Below are 20,141 nucleotides of genomic sequence, written 5' to 3'. Positions count from 1 at the left end.
GTGCTACACATTTAGGTTTTTCACGAGTACATTTAAAGCACTTGATTCTTGAAAAAATGACTGAATGAAACCACGGCGACCAGTTACCGCGGAGATGTGGTTAAGCTCAATGAGGTGATTCAACCATGCAATACCGGAAGGTAGTAGAACGGTGTGCTTGGTTTCGAGTTATACAGGGTAACAAGGCTGATTATCTCAGCAAATCAGTCGGAAATCATGTGTTCGTTTTTTTCATGATTTTAGGAGAAAATCACGAATCATTTAGCGTTGTACCTTCCGCCTTCATCCCATTCTCACGCTCAGCGTTTCCTTATATGTATTTCCACATGGATTACTCAATTTTCCCACGCCTGAAACCAATACCGTCAATCATGGCGTTCTCAGATTAGTAATTTTGGATGTATTATGGGAGTAATAATGTACCACCTCCATTGCTATCTTTCATTAAACAATGCCTAATAAATAATTATTCGTTAGAAATAAAATACAGGTTCAAAAACATTGTATTGTGGAAAAAAAGGTATTTTAAAATATCCGTGTTTAATATCCTCGCTCTTTATGCTTGAATTTTCTTTAATTATTCTGTCACAAATTCTTTATGCAGGGTTTCCTGTAAACTTGTTCATAAATATATTCTCTAAATAATTTAAATCATTGAGGCTAAGGATGCTAAACAGTGGCAGTAAAATAAAATTTAAATAACGGGACTACAAGGAAGTAATTAACTGATAAAAATGTTTCTGAAACGGAATATTATAATTATTCAGTCCACTATATTAATTAGTTTTGTCATGAAGGTTTTTATATCCATCAAGTTTTAATTAAGCATGTATCTTACGTTGAGTGCTATTTGCTTTTATTTTAACTGTGAACTGCTAATTTTGCCTGCCCTGTATTTGAACAATTAATTTCAATGATCTCTCTTATATTTTAACCTACAACTTTCAGGGAAATTTAAGGTCTAAAGTCCTACCTCCTAATTTATTATCTTTATTTTAATATTTCATGCAATGCAATTTATTTGAAGCTGATTGCAGCTTTTAACGAGTTAGTTAATAATCCAATTCGGTATCGAGTTCATGAAAAGTAAGTCTCTCTACTTCCTTAGTCTTGATGTTGAAGGTGCCTTTTATCCTATTTTCCGTGTTTTATGCGATGCATCTCCCAATTAACTTCTCCGAAGTTGACCTTTCCTAGAAAGCTAGTGTCCAACTTTCGCCGGATAGCCACTTGAAAACAATGAGGTTACTACTTTTTATTGAAGGTGTACGTGGCCGAAGAGAATGAAATTTTTTACGTTCTTACGTAGGTGAAAGAGTTTTCTCGTTCATATGATTTCTTTGATCACTTTCAAGCTCAGTTTTCTCTGCGAAATTTTTCTCCACCTCGTGCTCTCGTTTTCCCACGAGAATAGGGGTCGCTGATTAAGCTAGGCATGCTTAGATCTTAGCAGTCGTGGCGTGTGAGATTGTTAAGGCTTAGTGACCGAAGATGTTCACGCCCAAGAAGCTATCTATTTACATCGAAGGTAATTGAGGACCCTGGAAGCCAAGGGTTGCAGTGCGATTTTTAATATGTTGGAGATAAAAGCAGAATATGGTAAGGTTGGACGAAAATGTGCGATTATAATGGTCTGAAACAATCGTTCTTTGGCCTTCATTAAACGAGAGTTTAGAGCGAGTATCAACAATATGATTGCGCAATATCACCCATTTTGAGATAAATTGTGTCAGATAGTTAAAAACGTACATTTTTAACCATGTATTATTATTCAATGTTCTTAAAAATACTGGGTATTAAATAAAATGTCGAAACGACTGCATATCCAAGAAATACAGTTTTCATGGTGACAGCAAAGTGTATCTAAAAAAATCGTTGTGCTACCATAGCTCAATAACTAAGGAGTTGCGACCCCATTTTAATAGGACAAAAATCCTTAACTTTTTTCCTTTACCACCTCTCGAAGTGTTTAAGATACCTTCTGAAGCAACCTGCATATTCATTCACTTTTATCCCTTTGTCACAACATTATTGTGTACCCCAAAAACCATTATCTGCACTTATTTCCAAGATTATAAAATTTTCACTAGGCTTCTAGAGTCCTCAATTGATGTGTAGCACTGCAACCCTGAAATCTGAATGCATCTACCTTCCATGTCTCCTTCTGCCAAGTTAATTAGCTAGGAGGTTGAGAAGGCGTTTAGGCCTCCTTTTCATCATTTTACGCTGGATTATTATTCCGCCATTTATACTGCATTTCTGCGATTGTTATATGAGGGGTTGAGAAGCTAAGAGATACAAGTGTTTTTCTTTCTAAGCTGAGTTACGTACAGAAATTGATGGAAGAAATATACAAAATCTTGGTAGCCAATGGATACGAGAGAATCATTGTTCTGTGCTGACATCGAGGGGAAAATCAAATGCACTAATGTAGAATATTAAATTGATCTCGCTTGTTTACTTTGCCTAATTGCTTTACCTTAAACTCTGTTGAGAAAAAAATCAATTGTACCCCTTGGCATCTCACCCCCTCATATGCAGAAAAAGTATAAAGTAAAATACCACAAACCATAACAGAGCCGTTATTATTGGCCATAATCTGAAATTCACCGCATAATTTCTGTATTTTACAAAGAATATCCTAGGACTACGATCGATTTAATATCCAAATTTGAATTATTGGGATTGCTAAATTCCCTATTTTACCCTCTCCTTAGCTAGTAGGTACCTTTAGTTTCATGATGAATTTTTTAACTACGATGACCTACTTTATTCCTCTCAAATAGGCACTTCAACTCTTGGCCTTCCTCGAGAGGGTTTCGAAGAATAAAAGCGTAAATATAAGTTCGTAAAACTTCGTTACCAAAATTTTATGATTTTTAGAACCGTCCTCATATATTTTGATTATAAATTTTACGTTTTCTGTAGCCAATATTATCTTCAAAAGGGCACTGGTGATTGTATTTTTCACCTCATTGTTAAATCTGGTTTGAGTTAAGCGGGAGGATAGAAATAATCCTAAAGTAGGAATTAAGAGGGGGGATTATTGATAGTAATGAGTAAAGACTAATTAAAAAATGTAATTTTAACGCAAGTTTGTTCAAAATGGTTTGAAAATTTTCTGTAATGTTAATTTAAATTTTGATATAAAATCGATCGCATTCATAGGGTAAGTATGCTTTCTAAAATAAAGCAATTTTGCGGTGGATTACAAACGTTGGCCAATAATAACGGGTAGGTCATTGTTAGTGGTATTTTGTAGTTAATAGTTGTATCTCGTCTTCCCTTTTATCCCCTATGTTCATATACATCAGCTACCTTTGCCCGATAGTAAAACATAACACATTGTACCAAAAAATCTTGCAACATTGGCAAGTTGATTATGCAATGTTTTATGAAGAAGAGATGCATTACATTTGGGAGAAGTTAAACGGCCCATACTGTGTAATCCATGCAAGCCTACCTTCACCGGTGAAACCTTTAATAATACCAATAATAATAATACGTAATAATAATAGTAATAATGATAATCATAATAATGAATAATTAGTTAAATTACTATAAGCTGTACTCCATTTAACGTCGCATTGGTCATTAAAGTGATATCAGATGCCATTATATTGTAGTTACATCTTTATTTTTTATTGTATGTTTTCCTATTGCCTTCTGCATTTAGCTACTAGCTGTGTAGGCTGTACTTTTTATTGCTGTTAGACCTTAACAGTTTTAACAGCCAGCGTCAGAAAGAATTTTTCCCACGGCAAGCCCTTCCGGGGATGTAATTAATTTCTTTAGTCGTTATAAAGGTTTACTGCTGTGCCAATTAAATTTCGTTTCACTTCCTCTGATAATTAAACCATGTTTGCCTCTGTACTGAATTTTTCTATCTTAATTTCTACCTATGGTGCTTGGAAATGGACAGGGATGAATATTATCCTCCTAATTTTTTTTTGTTATGGAGCCCTACCTAAAATCTTGAGCTCAAATGCTGGAGTATAGCGAGCTGACTTTAAAAAATGAATTTCGCTGTGATCATATCATTAGGTGCTTTTCATTTCTGAATGCACGTGTGATGATGTTAAATTACCAAATATTGTGTTTCTTAGTCAGGAGTTATTGATTAGTTCCATTTATTTTTTATGAGATTTGAATCTGTTTTTGTGATAAATATGATCCCACTTTCTGTTTGCTGTTCGATGGCAAGTGTAACTAAATTTCTGTCCTGAAGTTATGAATTTGTTAAATAAAATGTACATTAATGTGGAATTATCAATGGTGGTAGAATTAATTCTTCGGTGGGTGTTACCCATGCAGAAAATTCTTTGATAACCTAATTTAAGTCACTGATCTAAGACGAGTGAAAGGAAAAATTTCTTCTTGGGTGATAGCTTTTTTTTGGCCATAGTGGTGTCGGAGATGAATTGAAATTAATTTCCCCTTTGGGAATTTTTAATATATTCGTCGCCACCGGGTATAGCGAGCAGCACTCTCCTGTGTTCAAAATCTCATGCTTCGTGGCCCGCAACATCTTCCACTTCGCCAATCGACGTTTATTTGGTTGGGTTCATTCACCGCTACGCTACGCTGCAGCCCGCTGGATGGAAGAAAGTAATATTCATTCCAAAATCGTGAGGTCGGCAAATTTCTTCAATATATCCTTGCAAGTGTAAGTAACTCAAGAATGAAAGCAAAGGTTGAATTTCGAGATCTAAAATTTCGTATGTTGAAGAAAAATTACGCTGGGAGGCGGACGAAATTACAACGATCCGATGTATCGGAAACGTTACTGCATAAAAACCATGATTACAAGGGCATATAAAGTAGGAACATCAATTAAAAAATCGTGAAAAGTCAATGCTAATTTTTCATCTAATTATTTTGGCTTACATTATCATTTGAAGAGGATGGCTAATGTGCCTCACGCTCTTTGTAGGTCTTATCGTATATTTCAGCACCTAGAAAAAATCGAAATAAATAATTTCAGAATCGCACGGACTGGCTAAATACCCTAGTATTATAGCTGCAGAAATATTTTTGCTTGGAATTTAAAGTAGTAAATTTTCACCGATATTATTTGAAAACATATTTAGTATAAGAAAAATGCTATCTATTATGTACATATCTGTGGTTTCGAAAATGTTCTCCGAAGATAACTTTATACTAAATTATTATCCTTTTTTGCGTTATAATTGTATCATTCATTTTCAAACACCTTTTTATGCATTTTATGGGAATGAGTTTTATAGAATGTCACCGTAATCAAATATCTCTCATCTGGGAGAGTGATGTCTTTTTTTCGTAAAAAAATATCTTGTTTTATTTAAGAGACAACTTGAGAGTTATTAGTTTTAATTTTAAAAGAATATTCTCAAATTTTTGACCTTGAAAAGGATGGACCTCACTTAAATAAGTATCCAACATGTTTTCTTAATTTAGTGTCAGATCCAAAATTAATTGTATTTTCATTTGAAATATATCAAAATTAAGAAATTGAGTATTGTTACACTATCATAGGTTATGAGTACCTCTTTGGGGATAGGCTTCATTTATTCTAACATTGCGAATGATTTCTTACTCTTAGAAAGTTTGTGATCCCGAACGCTGAAGGGAATTAGTTCAGACTAAGTGAAATAAGATGATACTCAAAAGTCCGGATTCTCCTCTAGGTTGCGATTCTCATCAAGTGATGAGAATCATTCCCTCTTAATTTTAGAAACCTATTATATATAAAGACACCCGTTAATCAAACACTTTTTGCCCTTAAATTGGATCTAAATATTTTTCTCTTTAAGATAGAACATCATCAAAGTATATCAAAAATGAAGAAGCTCTTGGAAAACTTCATTTTGATTGAGGCTTATTTCTAAATTACGAATGAAGATTACTATTATTATGTATTTCCATTTCCCAGACGATGAGGCAATTATATATTTTTTATCGGCTTTAGAAAGTGGAAATCAAAGGCAACCGCTACCATCGTTCATTTCCGCCGGAGGAAAGGAAGGGTGGAGGGAAACCCGGCGTCGGCATTAGAATGTTCTTAAAGGAAGGCTCCAAGTTCTCAGCGTCTAACCGGCGGAGTGGAGTGCTGTTGTCACGAATGTCACAAAAGTAGATCCTCAAGTCGGCCTCTAAATGTGTTGTCACTCATCGCGCATTTAAATGGGTTTAAAAAAGTCGCCACGCGCGTCGCTGATGGACAAATTGATCCGAGTTTCACGGGGAAATAAGGTTTAATAAGGGGTATTCACCGAAATTTATATGCATGATATAGTGAGCCGTCGAATTTATAACTTATCAATAATAATGGTCGCATTAAAAAACAATTCTATGAAAAATATTAGAGAAAAGCGGATCGCATTGCACTCATCACCGCGCCACGGACATTTTTGAAAACAGATTGGAAATCAACCAAAGTGGCAGCAGAGATCATGCTTCTATGGGATGGAATTAGGCCTAAATAGAGTCACCTGGGCTAGTGTTCTGGAACAGATAAGTACTTAAGGATCTCTGTGAAATATCTACCACCGCCGGGAGCACCAGATTCCTCGGGGTGCGAGACCAATAACCTAGCTGATACCACAACCCAAACTTCAAATTTTCTCTTTAAGATAGATTACAGTCAAATTTAATCGTAAATGAGTGACCTCAAGAAATATCCCGATATTATATTTTGATCGAGGCTTCCATATATTAAGTTAGTAGCATGTCTGTCTGTCTGCATTTTGCGAAGTCACACGGTAAGGTAAATCTCAGTCATAGCAAGTGTTACACGCATGGAGTTTGGTGCATTCGACGCAGAATCCCTGCACGCACATTATAAATTTGGTCTCAGCGCTGTAGCTTGATGTTGCGTAAAGTTGACGGCAAAAAAACGTGGAAAAACGGACCAAAAAAATCCAACCCACAAAGTGGGAGACAGACAGTGGACAGCCAGAATCAATTCCTGTCTCGTCACTGCAAAGGTTTTCCTTTGCAAAACTCTTGCAACTAGCAAGAGGTGCATCACTATGACAGCCGACAGCGCCATAATGATAGGTGACAAGGGAACGACCGGTAGCGCAGCAGTGTCAACCTGGCAGTGGAACAGACAGGTTGGCATTGCTAGATGTGCTCATTAAAAATAACGATGTAAAATGTATATACCTAACCATCTCCTTGAGAATGATTTTAATTTTTTCTTCATCGGCTTTAGAAAGTGGAAATCAAAGGCTAATCAACCATTCCCTTTGCCTCTTATTCCGTGAATTTGGGCCTTTTAAAAACTAGCTCCCAACCTCTTCCTAGAGGGAAGAATGCAAATGGACAGCTCCCGGCTACTTCAGATGGGAAAGTGGATTTTCTGTTTCGTTCCGATCAAGTCGCTAATATAGCCACGGCGGAATAAACATGGGGTCGCAGCGTACGGGTGAAAGTGGTGAAGAAGTCGTGAATACGCAAGCAAGAGTCCGTACCTACCTACTCGCTGACGTGGTATGCAAGACCTGTCGTCTGCGCGCATCAGCGGAAGAAAATGTCCCATTTGAAGCATTCGGAAGTGGAAGCAGTAGAAGGGGGGTACGGGGGAAGTAGGGACATAGCGACAACGACTTTCGCTTGTCCGATAACGAACCATCGCGGAAGACAAGTCAAAACCACTTCCACGCTCATGGTCTTGTAAGGCAAGGTTGGAATTCCTCATATTCCGTAGTAGTTTCGTTTGCTTCCGGACTCAGCGATTGTCTTTACACCGTATTAAATCTAGTAAGCGCTCTCTTTACCCATAGATGTGGAAGAGGCATACCGGAAGAGTGCGTTATAAAAGAAAGGTTATTGGCCGTTAACTTTCTGAGTAGTTCGCGATTTTTCATTATATGTGTCATAATTCCTTCTGTAAATTCAAGCGATGGAGTTCTTAACTTTGATTCATGGTAGAACAACAAAAAAACAAAGTAATGTTCCACAAATAACTTTATGCCCCGGAGATTTAGCTAGACAGCATAAAATTAAACGGTTTACATTTTTCCTGGTGAATAATATTCAGGTTACATTCAGAATCATTCCTCTCGGGCTCTACACAGTGTTATTGCAGTCATATTATTGGCCGGCATTTCCGAAAACGACTTGTTCTCTGTTATCATGGCGTGTTAATGTCTCAATTGTTTAACACTGAACTAAATTGGCCATTTGACGAGTAAAATATTTAAGCTAACGAGAAACATTATTGTCTAATGTTCTTTTTAAATATATTTTGTATTTTCCTAGCGTATTTCATGCAATTATTTACAGGTTCCCAAGAATATCTTAGATGAAAGTTAGTGTCACGGTTAAAATTTCTAGTATTAAGGCGGATCACGATGGCTTTCTTGATTATGCGGTCCCAGTAGCGTAGTGAGGAGCAAAGAGTTTTTTCATCTCACCGCCTAATAGCATGATCATCTTTGATACTGTGTTCTGCCACAGTCATACCCGAGCATTAACTATTTGTGGAACAATAATTTGCTTCTGCATTGTCCTACCATGATTATTATTTTGTTCCACCGCGTAAAGCTGAAATCGATTGATTTAATTTTTTACATGGTGCAAAAGACTTATGGAAATAATAGATGGAAGTAAAGGTAGTTACAGCTCTTCTTTGGGCTCCAAAATTTCTCTCGCTCACTCTCAGTCTTTCAACACGATGGTTGGTTTTGAAAGGCGAGGGTAGAGCTCACCTGGAACTAAGCGTGTGAATTTCACACATTCAGGGTATGGGGGCCAATTTCTTTCTCTGGGATATCTCACACTTCTCGAAGAAACGCATACCCTTCCAAAATTTCATGCCCTTTAATTAATGCATCGAAGTGTGCATGTGTCATTCCTAATGTATGTTTGTTATTGCACCTAATTTAGTACTTTCCGAACTGTTTTCATGCAAACACATGTATGTATTTTTAGTAAATAGTGGATTCACATGGATGGGTGCCTACATGGAAAAAACTTACAGCCGCGGTTGGGTACCTGGTACCGAGCTATCGCGGATGATGAGTCTAAACCTCATCCACAGCTTTTAGGACGCAGTTGGTATTCCTCTTTCCTGTAATAGCCTGTTTCCTTCCGGACTGCGCGGTTGTATTGACATCGTATTAAATATGGTACGCGGTTTTTTTCGCTAAAGATATGCAATAGTGTCACTGTAAGGTGGTTGGATTGTAAAAAAAGGCCAGTGGCATTAGCTTCCGGCATATGTGCCATTTTTTATAATGCTTTATGGCATAATTTTTGTGAGATTAGAGTGAATACCGATCGTAGTATTTTTGACTACGTTTCATTTTGGTTTTTCTTTGCAGACTTAAATTTCGCTTTTAGGGGATACTAAATTCGAAAATTTATATTATTTTTAGGTAACTTCATGACTAAGCCATTACATAATATTTAGGAAAATCTCGCTGAGTTTGATCTTACCATGTGTCATAGACTAAGCGAATTAATGATCTAAGGTCTTAGTATTTTCAGGTTTTAGTTGAGCACCAAAATTTAATTCTATCGGCATAAAGTCTCTGTAGGGCGCCGGTATAATACTTTATTTAAGCACATTGTAGAACCTAATTTAGTATTTTCTGAAGTATTTACTCATTAAAGATTTTTTTTGTGATATGAGTCTTTACTGAAAAGAATTATTTCCAACGGATTGTATCCAATAATGTACCACCGTGGAAGATGAGACAAAAACACTTCTACAGCTTTTAGGACTAAGTTGGAATACCTCATATTCCGTTGTTTTTGTATATCCCTCCGTACTCGGCGAGTACTTCGGCGATTTTGCTACATCATGTGGAGGGAAATTCAAGTGTCCCCACAGAACAATGTTGAAAAAACTTGAATCTAAGGTTGGGTACCTGATACCGAACCATCGCGAATGATGAGTCAAAACCACTCCCACAATCCACAGCTTATAGGACTGGTTGGCTTCTATAGTAGTTCTGTTTTCTTCCGAAATCTTATATGCGCTCTCTTGCTCATATTGTGTGGAGGGAAAGCACAGGTTGATGGATCAGATTAAAGTCCCATCCATAAAGCATTCACAGGGATAGGGTGATTTGAAAAATATACCCCACAGCCGGGATTAGAACTCGGCCCACGGACATGTTTCGGAGTTGCAAGAGTGTATTGAGTGACCCCTATAGAGCTATTTTCTCGCATAAATGATTATTAAGCGAGTGTGCAAATGAATATTAAATAAAACGTTTAAAAAAAAAACTTTTTCTTTTATTTTTTGCATTTTAACGTGCCATTAAGAATCAAGAAAGCGACATTCACTGAAATTATAGCCAGCTATATTATGTGTAGGTAATGAGTTCGGGATTTCTGGTATTGAGGAAGACCGACTTCCCTGAGATTCTTCTCTTGCTTAATTTTCCGAAGAAATTCTGGAACGCGGAATGACACGTCTCCTCTTTGGGAAAGAGCGTGGAGACAATGCGTCGAAATCTACGTGTCATTCATTGGTCGTCTCGGCAAACCCTTTCGCGTGACACGAGCCACGCAGAATGGACGAGAGCACCCTCTGCTAACAGCGAGGCTTCCGTGTTGGCAATTCTCATATTTTCTCACTCTCTCCACTTCAGACGCGTGCATTGTTTGCACAGTCATTGTCGCAATCGTCGGCAATGGGAAGAGAAAATGTGACATTAATTATAAATATCGAGGAGGCAGTCTGTGGGCATTTCCTCCTCAAATTTATCATTGTCGTTTTTGGGTGTTCGTGTACTGGAATACAGCACCCGGATTTGAAAAAATGTCTCTAACCAATGAAATCAACGGTGTCAGACGAAATGTTGTGGAATATGCTCCGACTTATTACATGAAAGGTATGTCTGCAATAGTCGGAATCTTTACGCTGTGATTCGAATTGAATTTTTTTCTGCTTCTTGTATAGCGATAGGTTGTCATTTCAAAACGGTGGTCTTCTATTGCGAAATTTTTTCCCATTATTATTCGCAGCAGTCAAACGGACTTATTTTTTTTCCTCGGCACTATCAAGACGAAGTGCCTGATAAAAATTGAGAATTTTTGTGAAGTCTTATGTTTGTGAAGGAGATATTCCATCACGTAAAGTAACCTTGTAATTCAAAATAATATGATAAAAATTTCCGAAGGTCGGAGAATATAAACGTGTCAAGCATTTGCCGCCTTTATATTCCCGCCAAAAAGAATATATCTTTCTGTTTTTGATACGAAACTTGAAAAGCGATTTTATCGTTGCTCACATAAAAAAAAAAAGAAGTTTGCGTTTGACACAATATGAATAATGTTATTTCGTAAAACGAGAGCGTGAGATGATAAATGTAAATAGTTTTTTTTTTAATACCGACAAAGGTAATACACATTGCCATACTGCTTGTTATCAAATCCTTAAAGTCTGGCTTGCCGATTTTATTTCATTTTTTCTACCATATCCATCTTTATCCATCTGCTAAGGCTCTCGAAGCTAAGGTGTCACGGAAAGGGTACGTGATCGGCCTTTTCTTTGGAAAATATCCAATATTAAATATCTAAAAATGCATCAAGTTTGTTTTTGAGGGTCCGACATATTAAGAGAGGTCATGAGTTGTTGCTGGTCGTGGTAAGCGTGGAAGAGAGTAAGATAGAATGAAAGGTGAATAGGAGAAGCAGGAGTTCTAAACTCACTCACTCCGTGGGATAAGTGCTATCAGATAAATCGATCATGTTTCTTAAATAAAAAAATCAACTATGTAATTACTTAATCAAGGCTTTAACTCTTTCTGATATTCAAATCGAAGGTTGGTCCAAGTGACTGAGGTAAGAGTTCGTCCCAGATTAAGCCACAGACGCGTAAATTTCACATTCAATGCATGGGGCCAGTTTATTTTCCTTGAGTCACCTCGCAATCGGATTACCCAAATATTTTGGATTACCCAAACACTTAGCCTTGCGACCATAACCAAGGACCCTTACAATTGGCGACAATAGGCGGTATAACTACCATTGCAGAAGTTCAGCAGCATTGACTTTTGAGTTGTTGTGTGCGACTGAATGATAATTATTACACAGAGTAATTGTTCAGCAATAAATAAAATATATTTGCGCTTAGTAGTCATCGGTAGTTTGTTATATTCTGGGATTTCTCAACTGGTGGCAGGTGCTAATACCGGACAAAATGAACATGAACAGTTGGCTGAAGTCTTATTTACCACCTGGCTCATATCCTAACAGCTAAGGATGCTCACCTAGAGAATTATTTATGAATTTTTAGGTATTTATTCCAAATACTAATTGCTTCAGATATTCAACCCGAAGATTCCTCGGATAGGTAAGGGTAGAGCTCTCCCCAGATTAAGCCAAAGGCGTGTTGATTTCATAAATTCAATGTTGTGGGGCCAGTTCCTTACCCTACGTCACCTTCCACTTGGAGGACTATTTTGGAATGCCCAAAAGACCCTTGGTACTAACGCAGATTTTTTCGATCAGTGTCTCGAAGTTCTACCCACAAGGCTACCTTACACGCCCTATTAGACATTATGCTGAGTCATAGAAGGAGCTTTAAAATGGTAAAGATAGACTATCCGACAGTCGCTCCGTTTAAACCTTACTTTTCCCTAAGAATGCCTAGGATAATAATAATGAAAGATTCGAGTGGGATATCTTAGATGGAAAACAAATTAAAACAATTACTAGTAGGGTGGTTGGAATTGGCAAATATTGGAATGGTGAGACTGATGATAAATCGTTCGGAAATAATTTGGGCAAAAAAGTCGCGTTTGTTGGGAGGAGTTTCGTTTTCCAGGTCACTCTTCGAAGGCACGACTCCGATGGATTCCATTGTACTCTCGATTATTTCAAGGGCGGTGGATCGGCGGTCATAGAAAGTGATCGTCCCATATCCACAGTTCCACGTGGTCCGTAAGCCACGAATCACGAATTGGACGATAAAAGCTTGCCGCTCACGATTGTGGCCTCGAAAACTTTCGTCCAAATCGTTGCAAGGTCGGCATATCGAATAGAATTTCATTTCGCTTTGTCCTTCGAGTGAGCTTTAGATGATTTTTTATACGCGTCTCAGAAAGAGGACGTGTAAAACATAGGATTTTGTTCCAAATTTTCCTTTATGGTAATGATTTCCTTCAATAAGAAGAATTTCGCATGTCATTTAAAAACCCAAGGAAGGAATATTTTTATTATTATTTGAGTTTTCTACCGAATAAGGTAGGTGTCCATGGAGTAATTGAGAATAATTATGGTAGCCTCCTCTTCCTTCATGTACTTTCTTCTTCAATTCACAGTAAGGCCTAATCCCTTTCATTCTATCTAAAAACATATTCTCTTCCTTCCTCTCCCTTGTTAACCCAATATTATACCCCGTAACACTGTTTTCAACATCCCCTCTCCGCTAAGTACTCCCTCCATCCGTAACTTCGGTCTCATCCCTATCTCAGGATTGACTACAAACATTTTAAAATAAAATTGACATTGATTAGGCGTGTAATTTTTTAAATAAAATATGCAAATATTGCTTTAAAATGATGCAAAATCAATAAAATAATCCTATTTTGTGAGCGTAATGGTCAGTGGATTTTGTTTTGGGTTACTATGGATGGGTCTGTAGTTCAATAGGGAACATGCATGAATTATATCTCCCGCTACTATGGCACACAGTATCGAAAAGTTTCACAGCAATACGAATATGTAAGCCGAAGCTGTCTCCGTCAATCACAAATGCCATAAAGTGCTAACGATATGCTAACAAAAACGTTGAAAATCACGTGAATCGAAAGGCTTTCTCATTAGCTTCACGTCACCGAACGGTAGTTAACCTGATATCGCTATTATTATTCGTTTTCAGTTTAAATACATAACTTATAATTCAGGACACTATGTGGTTCTCTGATATCAACAGCTTATCCGTTTAAATATAACTATGGAAGTAATAAACTGACGCACAAACAGGTTTCAGCTATTATTAATCGCAAAATAATTCTTAATTATAAGGACGTCTTCGCTCACTAAAATACGGGTCGACATGTCAAGTTTTTCATGAATATGTATATTTCCATATTTTCATCATTACCAAAGCTTTACCCATGTAGTCATAATTTTCCCCTATATTGAATTGATATACAACGTTATTCGTATTGCCAACATTTTAATTGAAGACTATAATGTAGAAGTTTATACCAAAGAGGCATGTTTGCTACATTGAAGATTTCCCCATATACCATTTCATTGGAAGATCAATAGTATTAGAAATGAAACTTCTTCATACTAGGAGAACCAAGCAAAAGTAATTTACAGTTGAACTTGCTGGCTGATGCCTTCAAAAACCCCTAACAAAATACCAGAGAGTGTAGGTGGCCTAAGGAAGGGATACTACATATTTACAAGATAGATAGTACCATTTTAAAACCTTTATCCTTTTATTCCAATTCAATATCTCTAAATAAGATTCAACCCATAACCTTATGTAAATAGGATGTATTGGTTTTTAGAAACTGGACTGAAAGATGTCTTCGGTGTTGTCCCTGGGTGTGTTACAACGGATTTTACGAGACAAAGACAATTAATGAGCCTACTGACTGAAAATTAGCTCCTTTAGCTGCAATTATTTAATTTGATTTCGAAAAGCGCAGCTGCTCTGGAACTTCATGTCGAAGAAAGTAGTTTTTCAAGCTGCTGGAGCGTGGAGTAATTGGAAATAACATATTTGTAAAGATTGTTTACACACTTAGAGGTACGAGTGACTGCTGCTGCACTCTTTTTGTATGTCTTTTCACCGTCGCGCCCTAGATGTCATGTGGAATACACTTTCATTTAGCAGCCAACTAGCCGTAATTTATTGTATCATCAATTGTGAAGTCGTTTGCTGAAGCCCTTGTGTATAATGGAGATAGAATCCTTGCCAGCTGGTAAATATTCTTCAGTTTTGTATGGAAAATATCATGATGATATATATTAATAATTTTCTGATGACAGATTTAAAATAAGATTTACTTTATTATGTGGAAGAAATTGCCAAATATTGTACATAGATAGCACACTATTTTACAGCTTATTAATCATGTGAATAAAAAAATATAATAAAATTATTTTTTCCAGTCTACCGTCTATATTAGCTTTCCAACTGGTGCCTCGTTAGATTATTCAATTGCCATTTTAACTGATTTTTTTTACCGTAAAACGTTTCAGAGTACTTTTTTAAGAATGAAAAAATTAATATAATCATATATGACTTGTTTTGAGACAGTAAAGGCAATGTAAGTGATACGAAAAAACTATTTATTTGTCAACAATAATTTTTCGCGTTCAAAATAGTCCCCATAAAATATTATTCACTTGTGCCAGCGCTTTTTCCAATCCTCTACACACTTCTAAAACTCGATCTTTGGGATGTCCTTCGGCTCTGTCAGCGATTTAAGTCAATGTTATCTATCAGCGATTTATTTATTTTTCATTTTGAAAACCTATGTTAATATGGTAGAACTCATCATAATAATACCCCCAAAAGAAAACAAAACTGATAATTTACTCTACCATTCTTCAAAATACAATGAATTTGAAACCACTGCAACGTAGTATAATTATACGTTTAATTGTGAATGCACGCTAAAAATACTGGGCCTATGGTTGACCCTAGGGCTCGACCAATTAATAAGTACCCGAGTGAGGAAGAACAGTAACGGCTATGGCTAAGTTTAAATAAGTACTTTGATACGTTAAATGGTTTCCAGCTCAAGTTTGTGGAAATTGAAGTTCACAAATGAAAAACATGACTTCGTTTTCCTTCTCGGATTTATTTTTTAGGTACAACATGTTTCAACCTCTTAATAGTTGCAACATGTTGTACTTGAAAGTGACCACTTGAGGTTGAAACATGTTGTACCAAAAAACTAAATCTGTGGAAGAACACGAAGCGTTTTGCCTTGATGTACTTTTGTCATCTTTGATGTAGTTTGATATTAACTACCTTGTTTGTACGAGGCAGTTTCGGCCTTGTGGAGAATGTCGCACTATATCGAGCGAAATGTTGAGAAAAATAAATAGAACTGTTGCTCCGAAGCATAAGAAAGATTGCCAAATGGAGCAAATGCTTATGCCCTTTCCTTTCGCTGAAAGCCAGTGCTTATCCTCGTGAGCATATGCTTGACTTTTATTCATCCGGCCCGTAACCTCTTCTTCATAACCATCTACCATGTTATTTATATTGATAGTGTAGTTAGTGTTTTCTTCTGGTTGATATGTCTTCCTGAGTCTATCGGAGCTTAGATCGAAGGTTTTATTGATGGTAGGTCAACTCCTTAAAATAAAGAAAAAACCTCGGGACTGGGATACATGTTTGCCATCCCCACTCTACCTTGAAAAAAAAACCACTTCCCTCCCCTTTAAGCTTTCTCCAGTTCCCATCTCTTCCTCTCGGGACACGAGAAAACGTTCCGAAGTCTCCCATGCAGGAGGAGCGGGGAAAGAAGTCTTTCTCTCTTGACTATCGCGCCCTTGGTGAAAGTCAAATGGCGCCCCTAGCCAGCAGATGTCGCGCGTCTGTGATTTCGAGGGCATTTGGGAGGAGGGTCGGTGGGGAACGGGGGGGTTGGGTGAGTACTGGGGGGTGGGAAAGAATGAGTAATGTCTGCGGCGGTGGGGTGGGCGAAATTTGTGGCGCGTAGGGAGCCGTGGTGGTGGAAATTAAGGGGTGAAAGGTGAGAGAAAGGTGTTGTAGGGGAGAAGACGAGCCGAGAGGAAAGATGACGGTATGTGGAAAAGGGAAAGGGTGTCCAGCTATGCGCTAAAGAAACGCGCAAACAAAATCTGCTGGGAATCAAAACTCAGGATGGAAAAGCTCGGTAAACAATTTGACCAATGCGCGGATATCGTGCCAATTTTTTTCAAAATTGTGTCAAGTGTGATCGTGACAATTGAAAAAAATGGCAAGAAATTACTCATTCGCAGTATTTCAAGTTTAATTTTGTTTTGAATAGTTTTATTTGCGGTATCGGTAAGACCTATTATGCATCTTACTCTCCGTTGTAATCTAGTTTGTAATTAGGAAAAAGGTTTTCTTTTACAGTACACTGAATATTAGCATGGAAGCTGTAATGAAGGCTACATGGAGCCACCTTCAGCTACATTAAAATAATTCTAATGAATAGTTAAGAGGCACTATAAACTGCGAAACAGTTTTATTTTTACACTACCAGTTTACGAGAGGTCTCAGGCTTGGTAAAGAATTTCACAAATGCTTGGATTTAGTACCATTTTGTTGAAATATTTTAATGTTTGCTTTACTCATTCGCAGTATTGTAATTTCACGATCGATTTTGATAGCTTTATTTGTGGCAAAGTTATCGCCTAATATGCATCTTACTCTCCATTGCAATCTAGTCTATGATTAGAAAAAAGTTTTCTTTTACAGTGTGCTCATAAGTAGCTTGAAAACGGCTGTGAAGAAGACATTGTAACTCATTCTCCTGTGTTCAGATGTATGAATGCATTTGCTCTGTGCATTTGCTAAGAGGCATTACTTTCTGCAAACCAGTGTTATTTTTACGGGAGGACTAGGATTTACTCATTCGCAGTAATGGAAGTTCATGATTGATTTGAATAGCTTTATTTGTGGCACCGTTAAGTTCTAATAAATATCTTGCTTTCTGCTATAATCTAGTTTATGAATGGGAAAAAAGTTTTCTTTCACAGTGTGCTCAAAAGTAGCATGGTAACGCTTATGAAGAATGATACATTCATATAATGCTTTCTGAATTTGTTAAGAAGCTATATTTATTGCGAATCAGTTTTATTTTTACAAGAGGGCTCAAGTTTAGTAAAGTATTTATTTATGATATCGTTATGAGACCCAATATGCCTACTACTTTCCATTGTAATCTATTTTATGAATAGGGGGACAAGTTTTCTTTTACAGTATGCTCAAAAGCAACTTGGACTCGGTAATAAGAAGACATAGAGCCTCCTTCAACTACATTCAAGTAATGCTCTATGAATATCTTAAGGGGCAGCATTGACTGCAAACCAGTTTTATTTTTACGAAAGGCTCTGGCTTTGTAAAGCGTTTTGCCAGTGCCTGTGTGTCGTGACATTTCATTAAATACTTGTGTTATTTTTGCTTTACTCACTCGCAATTCTCCAATTTCAAGTTTGATCTGAATAGTTTAAATTTGTTATCGCTAACTCCTAAATTGAATCTTACTTATATTTATACAACAAGTTCGTGTATAGTAACTAGTTATATAGGCGTTGTAGTGGTGGAAAAGAAACGAGCCGCGATGACAGAAGGTATGTGGAAAAGGAAAGGTGTTCAGCTGTGCACTAAAGAAACTCTCAAACAAAACCTGTTCAAACTCGCTAAGCAAAATATTGGAATTTATATTTCAGGTCGCGAAGGCTAGGTAAACAACTCAATCAACGCGAGGATTTCGTTCCATTTTTAAAATTTGTGTCATGTATGCTATACTCATTCGCAGTAGTCCAAGTTCAAGGTTGTTTTGAATGGGTTTAATCGCGGCATACCATACATCTACTTGGTAAACACTTTATTTTTACATTTCTAACCGTATTAGTCGAATATTACGTGTTGATTTTCGAGAAATAAAACAAATACTGTGCTAATATTACATGAAAGGTTTCTCCGCTCGAGTAATCAGAAGCGATTCGCCTGGTACTGTGCCTCTAATTTTTATTCGATAAATATTAAGGAAAAAGAGAGGGATTTGGAATACTACCAGATGTCAAACGTGTGTCTCAGTCTCTCCATGTTGTTTAATGCAATGGAATCCATCTTTGGTAATTAATCCTATACCCTCTTTTTTCTCTTTTATTTCTCCGATGATTTTTTTCTTTCACTCTATTTCAATCATTGGCCGTCTGCGAAAAAATTGAAATTATTTTTTTCTATGTCATTATCGTTTTTAACTTGGCCCTAGTTAATTTTATAGATTGATGATCCATGCAACTTACTTTGAGATTGTTTTTCTACCTGTGCATCAATAATCGACTAAGGGGAAGAGTATTTTTTCCTTTATACTGTTAGAAAGGCTTCTTTTCACTGGCATTAGAGACCTATTTCTATGAATTTTAATCTATAGACGCTTTAGGGCTCATTTACCTTCATCTAGATAGCTATCACCTATGGGTAGACCATAATTTTAAAGAAAACGAGTGGGTATGATAAAATGGAAGGTATCATGAGAACAGAACGTATTAAAACTTTTCGCATATGCACCACTTTCCTTTCTCTTACAGTTAAGTACGAACAACACCGTATTCAACCATATTTTCTGAATAACTTCGGCTGCATTCCCAAGATCCTCTCATCTCAGAAGAAGAGAAATGAACGGCTGGTTCCCTCGGTCGAAGCTTACCTTTTGAAAATTCCATACTGTTAACCGGGCATAATTTTCCACACTCCACTGAAGGAACTGAGCTGGATGGATGAGAAAGAAAAAACAGTGGAAAGTGAAAACCATAAATTTGGAAAATCCTCTTCGGTCCGCTCGTGTGCACGAAGACCTTTTAATAAGCGTCTGGAGAAATTTGAAACAATGAGTTGCGTTCCCCTCTTCGCTGCTGTCTTCAGCCCGCCATGTCGTGTGTGACGAAAATAGGCTATGGACACGGGATATTCGTTTAGGCGAAGCAGTAAAAGTTGGCTGTAGGTGACGGGAGAGAGTGAGAAGGGTGGGTGAAAGTCTTTTGCTCCTTATTGGGGGAGAATGGGAAGAGGAATGGGAGAAAGTGGCAGCGGTGGGCCGACGGGAATTTTAAGGAAGTCGAGTGGACGAGGTGGTGGAAAAAATTGATTTCGGAGTCTGGTCTTAGTAGTCTATGTCATGGCCAAGGCTTCAATATCATTTTTAAGACAGAGAGAGAATGGGGGCTCAAGGGTAACCCTTCAGGGATACAACACACCGGGGCCGGGAACCAAGTCAGGTACTTAAACGCCCGATCACCCGGGGAGGGGCTGGAGAGGAAGGAAAAAGGAAAGAGGCGCCGCCGCGGTAGGAGCCCGTAGACGCCTCTGGGGTAGGATAGGTTCGGAAGGGATGGCACGAGGAAAAACACACCTCAACGCTATAGAAGCGAAAAGGGCCCAACTAAATAGCGAAACCAGACAAAGCCATTACTATTTTAGTGATTTTGGAGGATTATTCTATGAGGAA

The sequence above is a fragment of the Ischnura elegans genome, chromosome 12 (assembly GCF_921293095.1).
Source record: "Ischnura elegans chromosome 12, ioIscEleg1.1, whole genome shotgun sequence".
Taxonomy (NCBI): domain Eukaryota; kingdom Metazoa; phylum Arthropoda; class Insecta; order Odonata; family Coenagrionidae; genus Ischnura; species Ischnura elegans.
Note: the sequence above shows the minus strand (reverse complement) of the source record.